The following is a 16,155-nucleotide window of genomic DNA, read 5'->3' on the forward strand; positions in this document are numbered from 1 at the left end:
AGTTTCATTGTTCATACTAAATTCTTAGCAGCAATTGATAATTGTTTCAGTAAGTTTGAGGTAATTAGACTTACCGTGTATTACTGCGTGGGAGGTAGAAAATGGCGCCGGCTTGTCCCCTCTGTCTCCAACCGTAGAAGTGAAATGCATGGGCGGAGCTTAATTACGTCTCTGCGGAGTTGATTAACACCATAGACTGTATAAAACGTTCTATGGTTAACACTGACCGGATCAACTCTATCAAATAACTCCAACACTGAACACCATTTAAATCAAAATGTGTTAAAATTACACTCTGGGAGTGAAAATCAACTCGGAAATGTTTAACACTGAAATTTCAACACTCCAATTTTTGCTGTGTAGGGAGGCGCCCAGGATGCGTCCTTACCAGCTGCCCGAACCACCTCAACTGGCTCCTTTCGACGCGAAGGAGCAGCGGCTCTACTCCGAGCTCCTCTCAGATGACTGAGCTTCTCACCGAATCTCTAAGGGAGACCCCAGCCACCCTCCTGAGGAAACCCATTTCGGTCGCTTGTACCCTGGATCTCGTTATTTGGGTCATGACCCAGCCTTCAGGACCATAGGTGAGGGTAGGAACGAACACTGACCGGTAGATCGAGAGCTAGATCCTGTCCATAAATACTACAAAAAGTATTGGTGACCAACCCTCACCTGGAACGAGTCCGACTTACTGCCGAGAACCCAGACACAGGTCTCGCTTTGGTCATACAGAGATTGGATGGCCCTGAGAAGGGACCCCCTCACCCCATACTCCCGCAGCACCTCCCACAGTATCTCCCGAGGGACCCGGTCATACGCCTTCTCCAGATCCACCAAACACATTGAAACCGGTTGTGTAGTCTCTCCGGCTCCCTCCAGGATCCTTGCAAGAGTGAAGATCTGATCCATATTTCCATGACCAGTACGGAATCCGCATTGTTCCTCTTCAATCTGAGGTTCAACTATCAGCCGAACCCTCCTTTCCAGCACCTTGGAGTAGACTTTACCAGGGAGGCTGAAAAGTGTGATACCCCCTGTAACTGGCACACACTCTCTGGTCCCCCTTTTTGAAGAGGGGAACCACCACCCTGGTCTGCCTCTCCTTAGGCACTGTCCCAGACGTCCACGCAATGTTAAAGAGGCGTGTCAACCAAGACAGCCCCTCCACACCCAGAGCTTTCAGCATTTCTGGCCGGATCTCATCAATCCCTGGGGCTTTGCCGCTGTGGAGGTGTTTAACTACCTCAGCGACCTCCACCAGGGAAATTGACGACAATCCACCATCATCCTCCAGCTCTGCCTCCACCACAGAGGACTTGTCAGTCGGATTTAGGAGTTCCTCAAAGTGCTCTTTCCACCACTATATTACCTCCTTCGTTGAGGTCAACAACGTCCCATCCTTACTGTATACAGCTTGGATGATTCCCGGCTTCCTCCTCCTGAGGGGGTGAATGATTTTCCAGAAGCACCATGGTGCCGACCAAAAGTCCTTCTCCATGTCTTGTCCGAACGTCTCCCACACCCGCTGTTTTGCCTCTGTCACGGCAGAGGCTGCAGCCCTTCGGGCCCGTCGGTACCTTGCAACTGCCTCCGGAAGCCTCCGGGATAACATATCCTGGAAGGACTTCTTCAACAGGACAAACACCCACTCTCCGCATGACTCTTCATGAAGAATTTTTTAAGTCCATTTTTCAAGTCTAAACTTAAAAACACAAATGAATGCACCTAGTGCAGAATCAGGCTTGTGCCGATTGCGATCAGATCATTTGTTGATGATAGAAGCGATGATTGACGTTTGGTTTTTCCTACGCTGATATTAGAGTGATTTTAACTAATTTACTGTCAGAACTAAGAAGAAGAAAAAAATAGAATCTGCATTTGAGTCTTCATTTAGTCATGTTTCTGGTGAAACTTCAATTCCTCCTGAGTGAATCTGTAGCCTGGTTCTACCAGTCTCTGGTCCACTAGCCTGGTCCTACCAGACTCTGGTCCATTAGCCTGGTCCTACCAGACTCTGGTCCATTAGCCTGGTCCTACCAGACACCTGGTCTTACCAGACTCTGGTCCATCAACCTGGTCCTGCCCCCCCTTTGATGTCATTAATGTTATTTGCAAACCAGATGGGAAACCAGTTTCCCATCTCTTTTCCATGGATCTGACACCTGATGGGCCATGCTTCTCTTGGACAGTCACCTAGCCTAAGGGGCATATTGGTTGATCTATCACAGTGGGAATTGAACCCAGATCTCCCACACCAAAGGCGTGTGTCATATCCACTGCATCATCACCACCCCCCAAATATATCCTCTATTACAGTTTGGTCAACGTTTCTTAGACTCACAGTTGTCAAATCTTCCAAATTCTTTGAGTTTTGCATTGTTACAGTTTGAAAACAGTCTCCCGTCTTTTTGGTTTGGCTCATCCAGGCCGGCCAAACTTTAATGGGAACCTAAATTTATATTTGATATCTGCAATTTCAAATAAAGGTTTTATCTTATCTTACATGCAGGACGGATCAAAATCTGAGAGGGACCAGGTTTGGCCATCAGGCCTCGAGTTTGACATATCTGCTCTACTACTACTATGAATTATATTCCGATTTCTAAATGTGATCCACCAGCCGTGGATCCAGCTGAGAGGTTCTGGGTGAAAGGGGCCGAGGAGTGGTGTGGACCCGTCCCTGGTCGTCGGGCCCAGCACAGTCTGCACACTTCTTCTACAGTTTTCGGGGGGGGTTAACACTCTGAGTTCAGTTTTAGTTTTGAATTTGTGAAAATATTTCAAAACATTTCTGCAGAATTCTGCTCGCAGACTTCATGTGGCCCTGCTGATTATAGAAATTCTTTTAATATTTGCAGAGTTCAACCCAACAGTGACCTCTGATTCTACACTTAAACATGAATATTAAATTTCAATTACACCAGTAAAAGTACTATATTTTCTTATGTTTCTGTCCATCCTGAGGTTGAGACAGAGCAATCTGATGGGAGGTCCTTAACACCCCCCCCCCCAGTCTCTGAGGAGCGTGCTGATTGGTCCCCCTGGCCAGCAGCTCTGATTGTAATTACCTTCAGAGGGAAGGAGTGGAGACTGTGGCGAAGGTGAAGAGACCTCAGGGACCAGAGGTGTTGACAGGCTGGAATGACCTTTGACCTGAGGGACTTCATCAGTGAGCTGCAGTGATGTAACGTCTCCTAACACCTGGAGAGGTTGCATCACTCACACATCAACTCAACTTCCTTTGGTAATTAGCACCGTCTCAACTTTAAAGCTCCATGTTAGAGACTCTGTCTGGGAACAAATGGCCGCAGATTTAAAACGAGGAATCTTGTTATTATTCAAATAGTCTCTCGTATTAAATGAATCGCCAACTATTTTGATAATTGATAAATTGTTTTGAGTCATTTTTTATGGAAAATAAGGTCTGGAGTCCCTGTTAGATGAGTCGTGTTGAGTGAGTTTCTTCACTCCTCTGTGACGCTAAACTGAAAAATGTCAAAACCAAACGTCTCGGGCTTTTGGACCTAATCCATGTTTTTTAAATCAGTGATTTAAAAAATAATAATAAACAGAATAATCCACAATGAGAATAATCCTGAGTTGGGACCTAGATGTGTGGTCTCTGCTGAGCTTCTGTCCGGTCCCGTGTGGTCTGATAGACCAGATCCAGCATCAGGAACCGCAACGTTTCTCCACCAGGTGGTGCTGCGTTTTTTTTGAGTATTTCATTAAATCATCGTAAATATCCTCAGTTTCTGCCTCTGTGTTTTGGGTCCGCCATTCACCAACCGTCCGTTACATTTAAAGGACAGCTGAAGACATGAAAGGAGGGAGAGGGGGGAATGACATGCAACAAAGGGTCGCAGGTCGGAGTCAAACCCTCGACCGCTGCACCGAGTAGTAAACCTCGATAAGGCTCCCAGATGTTAGGCTGCCACTGCAGCTGCTGATGGGGAGAAGGCGCAGCTATGAAGGTAAATTTGGTGCAAAAGTGAGAGCGTAGATGCAATGTGAGCACTTGTAGAATATGACTTGAGAGCTTGTGAAAAAAATCTGTCCTCGTGTTTTTTTTTCACTTGAGTCACTTTTCCAGTACAACCACAACTCAATGATTACAACCTCTCGAATCTGTCGCTGCAGCTTCTCATGCTATATTATATTATATTATATTATATTATATCATATTATATGCTGCGTGCTCTCTCCATCACACAGCGGCGAGTCTGCGCTCTCGAGTTTTGCAAAACATTTAGTGCAAAACTAATTTGTACCTGTGGACTTAGTCTGTGGAGCTCTGAGCCAACAGGACGTTAGCTAGCTAGCTTTGGCTAACTTGCAGCCAGCCCGCTTCTAAATACTGTAAATACCTTTTAATTATCGCAACACTTATAACGGTCCAACTGATGCACCGGCGGTGAGCTCCAGGTCCGGCAGCCGCAGACGGGCCTCCGTCTGTGGGCTCGGCCAGCGTAGAAAGCTCCGCTACAGACCTCGACGTGATCTGATCTCCAGCGGGACACGGAGAGCTCCAGACCCGGTAGCAGCGGCATATCCCCCCCCCCCTGGACCCCACCGCCAGTGTTGGTGGAATAGCAAGCTAGCGTTAGCGAAATAAGCAACAACACACTTACAAATAAGTACAATTTAATTTAAAAGTCAGGCGTTATACACACTGACGGCGGTCCTCCGTGGCTGCAGGACCTGGAGCTCACCAGCAGTGTTTTAGCTGGACTGTTAAAAGTGTTAGGATAACTAAAATGTATTTATTTACAAGCGGGGTTAGTTCGCTAGCTTGCTATTCCACCAACACTGGCAGTGGGGTCCGGGGGGGGGGATATGCTGCTGCTACCGGTTCTGGAGCTCTCCGTGTCCCGCTGGAGATCCAATCACGTCGAGGTCGGTAGCGGAGCTTTCTAGCGATGTTTCCACGCTGGCCGAGCCCCATAGACGGCGGCCCGTCTGCGGCTGCCGGACCTGGAGCTCACCGCCGGTGCATCAGTTGGACCGTTATAAGTGTTGCGATAATTAAAAGGTATTTACAGTATTTAGAAGCGGGCTGGCTGCATGTTAGCCAAAGCTAGCTAGCTAACGTCCTGTTGGCTCAGAGCTCCACAGACTAAGTCCACAGGTAAAAATTAGTTTTGCACTAAATGTTTCGCAAGAAGTGTTGCAAAAGTCGAGAGCGCAGACTCGCCGCTGTGTGATGGAGAGAGCACGCTGCAGCGACAGATTCCAGAGGTTGGAATCACTGAGTTGTGTTGTTGGTAAAGTGACTCAAGTGAAAGAAAAACAAAAAAAACACAGAGTACAGATGTTTTTTACAAGCTCTCAAGTCATATTTTATAAGTGCTCACTTCGCATCTACGCGCTCTCGCTTTTGCACCTAATTTACCTTCATACGCAGCGGGCGGGACACGACTCTGGCATGATGTGGGACGGCAACACGAGGTCCTTAAAACAGGACCGATTATTTTCTTTAGACTGAGCCCCCCCTAGTGGACGTGTTGACGTATGAAAGCTTCTAACATCAGTTTAGATAAGGAGATCAGAGTATATCCGGCTTTTCTCCGCCCCCTTTGGCTCAGCGATGTTTTACCTCCTCAATTGAGATCAACCACATCCCACCCTGACTACACACACATGATGGTTCCCCGTGTCCCCTCCTGAGTGGCGGGGGGGGGGGGGGTCCAGTATCACCCTGGTGCCGGAACTTCATCCACACTCAGTGCTTTGCCTCTTTCACAGCAGAGGCTGCAGCCCTTTGGGCCCCTTAATACCTTGCAGCTGCCTCCAGAAGGACTCCTTCAGTTGGACGGCTTCCCTGACCACCGGGGTCTACTGCTGTGTTTAAGGGTTACCGCCCCTTGAGATACCAAAGACCTTTAGACCACAACTCCCTGTCGCAGCTTCAGCAATGGAAGCTTTGAACATCGCCCCCTTGAGTTTAATCCCCCCAACCTCCACAGGGATGCCAGAGATGTGTCAGACAGGGGCCTTCTGCAGACATCCTCAGGTGGACCACGCCATCTTGCTTGAAAGACTTAAGCACAGGGTTGGGATCTCTGGGACCCTGGACTGGTTCTCCTCTTATCTTTCAGATGGAACTTTTTCTGTGTCAATTGGTGCCTAGTTCGCTGAAACTGCTGCCCATTCTTGTGGGGTGCCACAGGGTTCTGTGTTAGGTCCGATTTCATTTGCGCTGTGTAAGCCTCCCCTAGGCTACATAATTAAGCTCTTTGCAAATATCTGTCATCATTTCTATGCTGATGACATCCAGCTGTGTGTTTCTTTTAATCTGGAAGAGACTAACAAAGTGTCAGTGCTATTCAAAGGTTTTTCTTCCATTAGGGACTGGATGGCCAACAATTTCTTGCAGCTTAATGAAGATAAGACCGAATCCTTATTGTTACATAGTTACATAGTATAGTTTCTGGGGTCCCTTTCTTCAGCGGTACAGTCCAAACTCTCAAATCTTGGTGTAATATTTGATCAGAATGCTTTTTGACCAACATATGAAATCACTAACCCGCACGATTCTTTCAGCTAAACTTAGAGTTACTAGAACTCCATTTTCACCTATCTTAGCAAGTCCTCCCAGACCATCTAGTCCAGAAATGTGATGCCAGGCTGGTCACCAGGTCCAGCAGGATGTCCCACATCACTCCTGTCTTATCCTTGTTACGTTGGCTTCCCATCATGTTTAGGACCCCGTTTAAAGTTCTTGTTTTTACATATATAGCATTGCATGATCAGGCGCCTGTTTTGAGCTCTAATCTGCTCCAAAGAGCCAGTTTTTTGGACTGGACTTTACTACCTTTCTTACCTTTTAGCAACAAATGTCAGGGGCTTTGATAGACCAGACCCGGGCGGCAGAGGCTGGCTCTGGGGACGTGGAATGTCACCTCTCTGTGGGAGAAGGAGCCGGAACTTGTGCGGGAGGTGGAGCGCCACCAGGTAGATCTGGTGGGGCTTACCTCTATGCACAGTCTCGGTTCTGGACCCATACTCCTGGATAGGGGTTGGACTCTGTCCAGCTCTGGAGTTGCCCATGGTGTGAGGCGCCGGGCAGGTGTGGGGAAACTCACAAGCCCCCGGCTGAGCGCTGCTGCGTTGGAGTTTATCCCGGTGGACGAGAGGGTCGCCTCCCTACGCCTGCGGGTGATGGGGGGGGAATCTGACTGTTGTTTGTGCATATGCACCAAACAAGAGTTCGGAGTATTCAGCCTTCTTGGAGACCTTGAATGGAGTTCTGTATGGGGCTCCAGTAGGGGACTCCATAGTTCTGCTGGGGGACTTCAACACACACGTGGGTGATGATGGAGATACTTGGAGAGGCGTGATTGGGAGGAACGGCCTCCCTGATCTGAACCGGAGCGGTTGTCTGTTGTTGGACTTCTTTGCTAGTCATGGATTGTTCATAACAAACACCATGTTCGAACATAGGGATGCTCATAAGTGTACATGGTACCAGAGCACCCTAGACCAAAGGTCAATGATCGATTTTATATTTCATCGATTTTGAGCCCGTATGTTTTGGACTCTCGGGTGAAGAGAGGGGCAGAGCTGTCAACTGATCACCATCTGGTAGTGAGCTGGGTCAGGGGATGGGGGAGGACTCTGGACAGACCTGGTAAGCCCAAACTGGTAGTGCAGGTAAACTGGGAACGTCTGGAGAAGGCCCCTGTCCGACGGACTTTCAACTCACACCTCCGGCGGAGCTTTTCGGGCATCCCCGTGGAGGTTGGGGGCATTGAACCTGAGTGGACAATGTTCAAAGTTTCCATTGCTGAAGCTGCAGCGGGGAGCTGTGGTCTAAGGGTCTTAGGTGCCTCAAAGGGCGGTAACCCATGAACTCCCTGGTGGACACCGGTGGTCAGGGAAGCCATCCGACTGAAGGAGTCTTTCCAGGATATGCTATCCCGGAGGACTCCGGAGGCAGTTGCAAGATACCGACGGGCCCGAAGGGCTGCAGCCTCTGCTGTGACAGAGGTAAAGCAGCGGGTGTTGGAGAAGACCTGGAGAAGACCTGAAGAAGGACTTTTGGTCAGCACCAATGTGCTTCTGGAAAAGTGTTCGCCACCTCAGGAGGGGGAAGGGGGGAATCATCCAAGCTCCTAAATCCAGCTGACACGTCATCTGTGGTAGAGGCAGAGCTGGAGGATGATGGGGGATTGTCGTGAGTTACACTGGTGGAACTTGTTGAGGTAGTCAAACAACTCCACAGTGGCAAAGCCCCAGGGATTGAGAAGATCCGTCCTGGAGGATGATGGGGGACTGTGGTCGACCAGGTGGAGAGATTATATCTCCAACCTGGCCTGGGAACACCTCGGGACCGCCCCAGTCGGAGCTGGTTGATGTGGCTTGGGAAAGGGAAGTTTGGGGTCCCCTGCTGGAGCTGCTGCCCTAGGACCTGATACCGGATAAAGGGCTGAAGATGGATGGATGGATATTGAATTGCAGCTTTTTGCATAAAAGTTTCTATATATAACTTTATTATTAAATCAATTCATATTTGTTTATTTTTTGTTTAACTGACATATGATGTTTTTTAACACGCTGAGAGTAGAAGTTGAGACGTCAGTTAGATGTGTCCCGGGGTGATGAGGCCAGACTGCTGATGTGCCCCCCCCCCCCTCTGACTAGAAGACTTTAAAAGAAGCTGACGCAGAGTTTCATCTCAGTTTTAGAGCAGAGACAGCAGATGAATGTAAGATTTATTTATACATATGTGATCACCTACTTTCTGTTATTTATAGATGTGTGTGAGTGTGTATCTGATGAGCAGGTGGCACCTTGTACGGTGTGTGAATGTGTGTGGATGGTGACTGGTTCCTGGACTATGGAAAAACACTTTGAGTAGTCTTTAAAACTAGAAAGGCGCTTTATAAAAACAGTCCATTTACCCCGTAAACACTGCACCCAGGTCTTGAAGCATGTTGTCAGAATCCCTTTGTGCTACAGTTAGCCTCCAGGACATAAACTTAACTGATGATGTAATCCGGTTAATCGGTGGAATCAACACATCCTCACTCCCATCTCGTAAAATACGGACGCTTGGTCAGGTGCCTTTGTCGTTGTTATTGATGCTAAAAGTCTCCGTTAGCATCGTGTAACACGCTTGGTCGTCTCCTTTAGCATCATATAACACGCTTGGTCGTCTCCTTTAGCGTCATGTAACACGCTTGGTCGTCTCCTTTAGCGTCATATAACACGCTTGGTCGTCTCCTTTAGCGTCATATAACACGCTTGGTCGTCTCCTTTAGCGTCATGTAACACGCTTGGTCGTCTCCTTTAGCGTCATATAACACGCTTGGTCGTCTCCTTTAGCGTCATATAACACGCTTGGTCGTCTCCTTTAGCATCATGTAACACGCTTGGTCGTCTCCTTTAGCGTCATGTAACACGCTTGGTCGTCTCCTTTAGCGTCATATAACACGCTTGGTCGTCTCCTTTAGCGTCATATAACACGCTTGGGTCTCCTTTAGCGTCATATAACACCTTGGTCTCTCCTTTAGCGTCATATAACACGCTTGGTTGTCTCCTTTAGCTTCATATAACACGCTTGGTCGTCTCCTTTAGCGTCATATAACACGCTTGGTCGTCTCCTTTAGCGTCATATACACCTTGGTCGTCTCCTTTAGCGTCATATAACACGCTTGGTCGTCTCCTTTAGCGTCATATAACACGCTTGGTCGTCTCCTTTAGCGTCATATAACACGCTTGGTCGTCTCCTTTAGCGTCATATAACACGCTTGGTCGTCTCCTTTAGCGTCATATAACACGCTTGGTCGTCTCCTTTAGCGTCATGTAACACGCTTGGTCGTCTCCTTTAGCGTCATATAACACGCTTGGTCGTCTCCTTTAGCGTCATATAACACGCTTGGTCGTCTCCTTTAGCATCATGTAACACGCTTGGTCGTCTCCTTTAGCGTCATGTAACACGCTTGGTCGTCTCCTTTAGCGTCATATAACACGCTTGGTCGTCTCCTTTAGCGTCATATAACACGCTTGGTCGTCTCCTTTAGCGTCATATAACACGCTTGGTTGTCTCCTTTAGCTTCATATAACACGCTTGGTCGTCTCCTTTAGCGTCATATAACACGCTTGGTCGTCTCCTTTAGCGTCATATAACACGCTTGGTCGTCTCCTTTAGCGTCATATAACACGCTTGGTCGTCTCCTTTAGCGTCATATAACACGCTTGGTCGTCTCCTTTAGCGTCATATAACACGCTTGGTCGTCTCCTTTAGCGTCATATAACACGCTTGGTTGTCTCCTTTAGCGTCATATAACACGCTTGGTTGTCTCCTTTAGCGTCATATAACACGCTTGGTTGTCTCCTTTAGCGTCATATAACACGCTTGGTCGTCTCCTTTAGCGTCATATAACACGCTTGGTCGTCTCCTTTAGCGTCATGTAACACGCTTGGTCGTCTCCTTTAGCATCATATAACACGCTTGGTCGTCTCCTTTAGCGTCATATAACACGCTTGGTCTTCTCCTTTAGCGTCTTATAACACGCTTGGTCGTCTCCTTTAGCGTCATATAACACGCTTGGTCCTCTCCTTTAGCGTCTTATAACACGCTTGGTCAGGACTATTGGCATCCCTTTTGACGTCAGCAAGCACCTGGTGGCCGGGTTTGCCACGGAGCCCGGCCGGGTACAGCCTGAAGAAGTAACGTGGCTCCTCACCTGTGGGAGGAACCGCTGGGGTCGGGTGTGGAAGGTCAGGGGCCTCGACAGACCAAACCCAAGTGGCAGAAGCTGGAAATGACAGAGAGATCTGCCGGGGGTCTCATTACTGTCAAACCATACAGGAACCATGACATCACACTTCTGACCCCCCACCGACCGCTCTCTGTCCCCTCTCTGTCGGTATGTTGTCTTCATGTTGTCTTCATGTTGTCATCATGTTGTCTTCATGTTGTCATCATGTTGTCATCATGTTGTCCTCATGTTGTCTTCATGTTGCCCTCATGTTGTCCTCATGATGTCCTCATGTTGTCTTCATGTTGCCCTCATGTTGTCATCATGTTGTCTTCATGTTGTCTTCATGTTGTCATCATGTTGTCCCCATGTTGTCCCTATGTTGTCTTCATGTTGTCCTCATGTTGTCCTCATGTTGTCCTCATGTTGTCTTCATGTTGTCTTCATTTTGTCTTCATGTTGTCATCATGTTGTCCTCATGTTGTCCTCATGATGTCCTCATGTTGTCTTCATGTTGCCCTCATGTTGTCATCATGTTGTCTTCATGTTGTCATCATGTTGTCATCATGTTGTCTTCATGTTGTCATCATGTTGTCCTCATGTTGTCTTCATGTTGCCCTCATGTTGTCCTCATGATGTCCTCATGTTGTCTTCATGTTGCCCTCATGTTGTCTTCATGTTGTCATCATGTTGTCCCCATGTTGTCCCTATGTTGTCCTCATGTTGTCCTCATGTTGTCCTCATGTTGTCCCCATGTTGTCCTCATGTTGTCCTATATCAATGTTCTTTTTAATTCCCCAAAATAACATGATTGATTCCAACGCTCTTTGCCAAGTACAACTCTCTACTTTCATTAATTTTGGGCCTTATTATATTTTATAGCATTGTAAAACAAAGTGAAGTGTTGTTGAAATAGTATTAGTATTATATGTATTTATATATAAAGTAGTATTAATATAAATAGTGTTGAGTAAAAGTTGACATATTCCAGTCTGTGATTATCATCAACATCCATTCCTTTAATATTAGTCTCAATAATTCCTAATTTCTGCTTTTCTAACTCAGACATTAGGTATAATTTCCTATAAATGAGGTTTATTGACCATAAATTCAAAATAAGAGATGGAATGCACATGTCAATGATGCCCACAAAGATAGTGCAACACACTATGTGTGTGTGTGTGTGTGTGTGTGTGTGTGTGTGTGTGTGTGTCTGTGTGTGTGGTCTTGTTTAACTTTTCTCGTCAGGTCCAAAACCAAGAAGAAGATCTGGACGTGTTTGACCTGAAGAAATACTCTGGTTCAGAGGAGGCTCTTCTGAGGCTGCTGCCAGTGGTCAAAGCCTCCAACAAAGCTCTGTGTGTGCACATAACTATTCAGATTAAATGCTCTTTTTTCTTTATTTAGACAAAAATGTGCATGTTTTTAATGTTTTGCTAATTCCTCTTCAGTCTGAGTGGGTGAAACCTGTCAGAGAGAAGCTGTGGAGCTCTGTCCTCAGTTCTCAGCTCCCAGTCCTCTAGTCTGAGAGAGCTGGACCTGAGTAACAACGACCTGCAGGATCCAGGAGTGAAGCTCCATTTTGCCATGAAACGTTAGTTTTTTTTTATTGTTTGTTCAACGGCCAATTGTTAATAGTTTATTTTCATTGTCTTTCCCCCCCCGGGGGGGGGGGGGGGTGTTCTCTAATTTTTTTAAAACAATGAATGTGTCAAAAAGAAGAATTTATTTAGTATTAAATAAATATCTGAATGTTTTCCAGCACATTGACATTTCTTTCCCTTTTCTTGAAATAAATGTTTTTTATCTATCTTTTATCTATCTATCAATCTATAAACTATATATTTATACTCTACAGATTAGGAAAAACACTATACATATATATGTATAGTGTTTTTCCTAATCTGTGGAGTCTTTTACCAACTCCTACATTAGGCCAGTGAGGTGGGACCAGGGAAGAACTGGCTTGGATGAGTGTTAATATGAAGTGTTAATATGAAGTGTTAAGATGATAATAATCAATGTCCACAATCTGTCTGCATTTGGGAGCTGGGACCCATTTATTATCCAGACGGCCTGCTCACCGGAGCACAAACATCCAGTCCAACTCATCTGCTCCTTGTTCCAAAGACAATGCTCCACCCAGCGCTCCAACAGGAAACTGCAGAAGAACTAATCTCACCAACGTGGTATATCAACAAAACAAAGTTGTATAAGGGCTCCAACATATCACCTTACCTACACTGGACAGGTTTATGCACATTATGCTTATTGATTTGTTTTCTTTAGTTCACAATAGTGAAAGAGTAAAAAATTACAACGTTCTCGTACGACCTATACACATCCAGAGTCAGGAAACGGGCAGGAACCATCTCTACAGACCTGCAGAGATCTCACCCCGGACACAATCTGTTCCAGCTTCTCCCCTCTGGTAGGCGCTACAGAGCACTGTACGCCAAAACCAACAGACTCAGGAACAGTTTCTACCCACAAGCCATCTCTCTGATGAACAGCTGACTACTGACCCACAGTGTCAGGTTCAGTTCTGGCCATTAACCCAGTAACACGGTCTCTACAACACCTGCTTACTGGTTCCACTATTATTCCATTTATTTAGTATTTATTCATCATTCTCATTCTCATATCTCACTTATTATCCATTATTCATATCATCTATTTCAGAACTGTTCATAATGTTGATACTGTTCATATTGTGATAAAATAACATAATACTATTTATCCCAGTACCCTTTGCATTATGTTCCACATTTAAATAATTTTTTTTGGTCTCTTCATTGCACTCATCTCTCTACATTGTTTCTGTTTACAGTATGTATATATTAGTGTGTATATATTAGTGTGTCTATATTAGTGTGTATATATTAGTGTGTCTATATTAGTGTGTATATATTAGTGTGTATATATTGGATGTTTGTTTGTCTTGAATGTGTAAGCACATTGTGAGCAACTATGCTCCAAAGGAAAATTCCTCGTATGGGTCTTCATACCTGGTCAATAAAGCTCATTCTGATTCTGATTCTGATTCTGATGAGACATAATGGGACAATTCTGTTTCCAACCTCTAGGGGGACCGAAACGGGAAAAGTTATCTAGTGTTGCTTTAAATGCATAAGATGTGAGAATAATTAGAAAAGGAGAAAATGGTTTCAATTCGTAAAAAAAATCATTGAAATGTTGAATATTACCAATGATGTATAAACCAAAAGTAGAATATTTTAAGATTTTCTGAAAAGCTGTCGCTACACTAGAATCTGGCTTAAATGTGTAAGAAGAAGGCGTGCGACCCCCTGGCTTGAAAAACATAAGAGGTGAGGGGGTCACAGTGGGACTATAGCAGGTGAGCAGATCAACAACAACCTCTGCCCCCCCCAGCACCAAACAGGAAGCAGCAAACTGGGCAGAGCCAGTGTTGTTTATGGTTTCATGGTGCTGTGCAAAACAGAACGTCTCGGGTTACGTATGTAACCCTTGTTCCCCTTCGAGGGGAACTCGAACTGCGTCGGTTACGACACTATGCCTAAAGGCTTTCCATAGTGTCGTAACCGACGCAGTTCGAGTTCCCCTCGAAGGGGAACGTCTCGGGTTACGTATGTAACCCTTGTTCCCCGAGATAGGGGAACGAGACACTGCGTCGGTTACGACACTATGGGAACGCCTTTAGGCATAGTGTCGTAACCGACGCAGTTCGAGTTCCCTCGAAGGGGAACTATGTTGTTATTTTTTTTAACCATCTCGTAGAAACCAGCAGCTACTCGTTGCCACAGCGACCAGGTCCTCTGGTACTGAGGTCCGACCGCTGCTGTGGGCGTCTGCTCACTGGAAAAGGTTAAAAGACGCAGAGCAGAGGTTGGAGCTCAGTTAGACTGGACTCCCAGTCCCACTGAAGCAGATGAATGTTAGCATTCTCCCAATGTCATCAACTGTTGGGTAATGTCTGACCTTTAGTATTACAGCAGACACTTGGTGAAGGGCATGTTTGATGAACTCATTCTCTCCTGTTTGTTGATTGAATGCTGTTTGGGATCAATGTCTTATCTGAACACAGTCTGAAGAAAGCTGGAAATGTTGGACTAACCTTTCAGAAATCCTTTAATGAAATGTTACACCATGAAGTTATCTTGTAAAATGTTATAATTTTGGTTTTTCAGAGTCAGGAGGATCATGGTAAATACTACGCAGGTTTTAATGTTCACACTAAGTGCCTATCTTGACACTGGTGGTCTCAAATATTTATATTTTATTATCATTATATCTTTATATCTGTTAATTATCTGTGCCAATGTGCTGCTGGTTGTGGTTATCTGTGTGAACAGGAGCTTACATGAACCTATGTACCTTTTTCTGGTCAGCCTGTTTGTAAATGAACTGTATGGTAGTACAGGGTTGTTTCCATTCCTTCTGGTTCAGATCCTCTCGGACATTCACACTGTTTCTGCTTCTCTTTGTTTCCTGCAGATTTTCTGTGTGTATACTTATGGCAGTGTAGAATTTATTAACCTAGCCGTCATGTCTTATGACAGATATCTTGCTATCTGTTTTCCTCTGCAGTATCACACTCATATGACGTCATACAAGGTTGCTGTGCTTATTTCTCTAACATGGTTATTCCCTTTTCTTGCAATTGCTGTGTTGATATCTCTGAGTGCACCTCTGAAGCTGTGTGGGAACATCATTGACAAAGTTTACTGTGGAAACTACTCTGTTGTCAAACTGGCCTGCTCCGACACCCGAGTGAACAACATTTACGGACTCTGTTACACGGTCGTCTCCATCATCGTTCCCCTCTCTCTAATCCTCTACACCTACATGGAAATCTTTAAGTGTGTTTTTCTGGTTCTAAGCAGACGAGACAGAAAGCTCTCAGTACCTGCACCCCCCACCTCGCTTCCCTGATCAACTTCTCTTTCGGGGGTAGTTTCCAGATATTACAGAGCAGGTTTGATATGAGCAGTGTACCCGTGATGTTGAGCATTTTATTATCGTTATACTTCCTAACATGCCAGCCGCTCTTTTCCCCAGTGCTGTACGGGCTGCAAATGTCTAAAATCCGCATCGTGTGTAAACGTCTGTTGTGTGGTAAAGTGTAGAACATTAGTTCAGCTTTTTGTACATGAAACAGTAATAATAAATGCCCCCCCCACCCCGACTGTATCAACACTAACGATGTCTCTAGTGTTGTGTGTGTGTGTGTGTTTGGTTCTACAAGACGGGTTAAGGTTGCTTTTGCTCTTCAAAGAATGTTATGCACAAATGTATGTGTTTATATTATGTTTATATTTTACATAAATGTGCAATGTTAATCTAATTTATTAATTCATTAGTTGCTACAATAATCTCTTAACACTTTGGCTCGTGACAGAGACTCACGAGTCCTCCAAAGTAGACGGAGTTACCTGTTTGTTACACTTGAAATGCAGCGACGCATTTA

The 16,155-nt window shown here is 45.6% G+C and overlaps 1 pseudogene; it reads left to right on the forward strand.

Moving 5' to 3' along the window:
* Window positions 1-14,609: 14,609 nt before the first annotated feature.
* On the forward strand, window positions 14,610-15,826 carry LOC116678303 (olfactory receptor 11A1-like; annotated as a pseudogene).
* The last annotated feature ends 329 nt before the right edge of the window (window positions 15,827-16,155 follow it).

Source organism: Etheostoma spectabile, unplaced genomic scaffold, assembly GCF_008692095.1.
Source record: "Etheostoma spectabile isolate EspeVRDwgs_2016 unplaced genomic scaffold, UIUC_Espe_1.0 scaffold00006964, whole genome shotgun sequence".
Classification (NCBI taxonomy): Eukaryota; Metazoa; Chordata; class Actinopteri; order Perciformes; family Percidae; genus Etheostoma; species Etheostoma spectabile.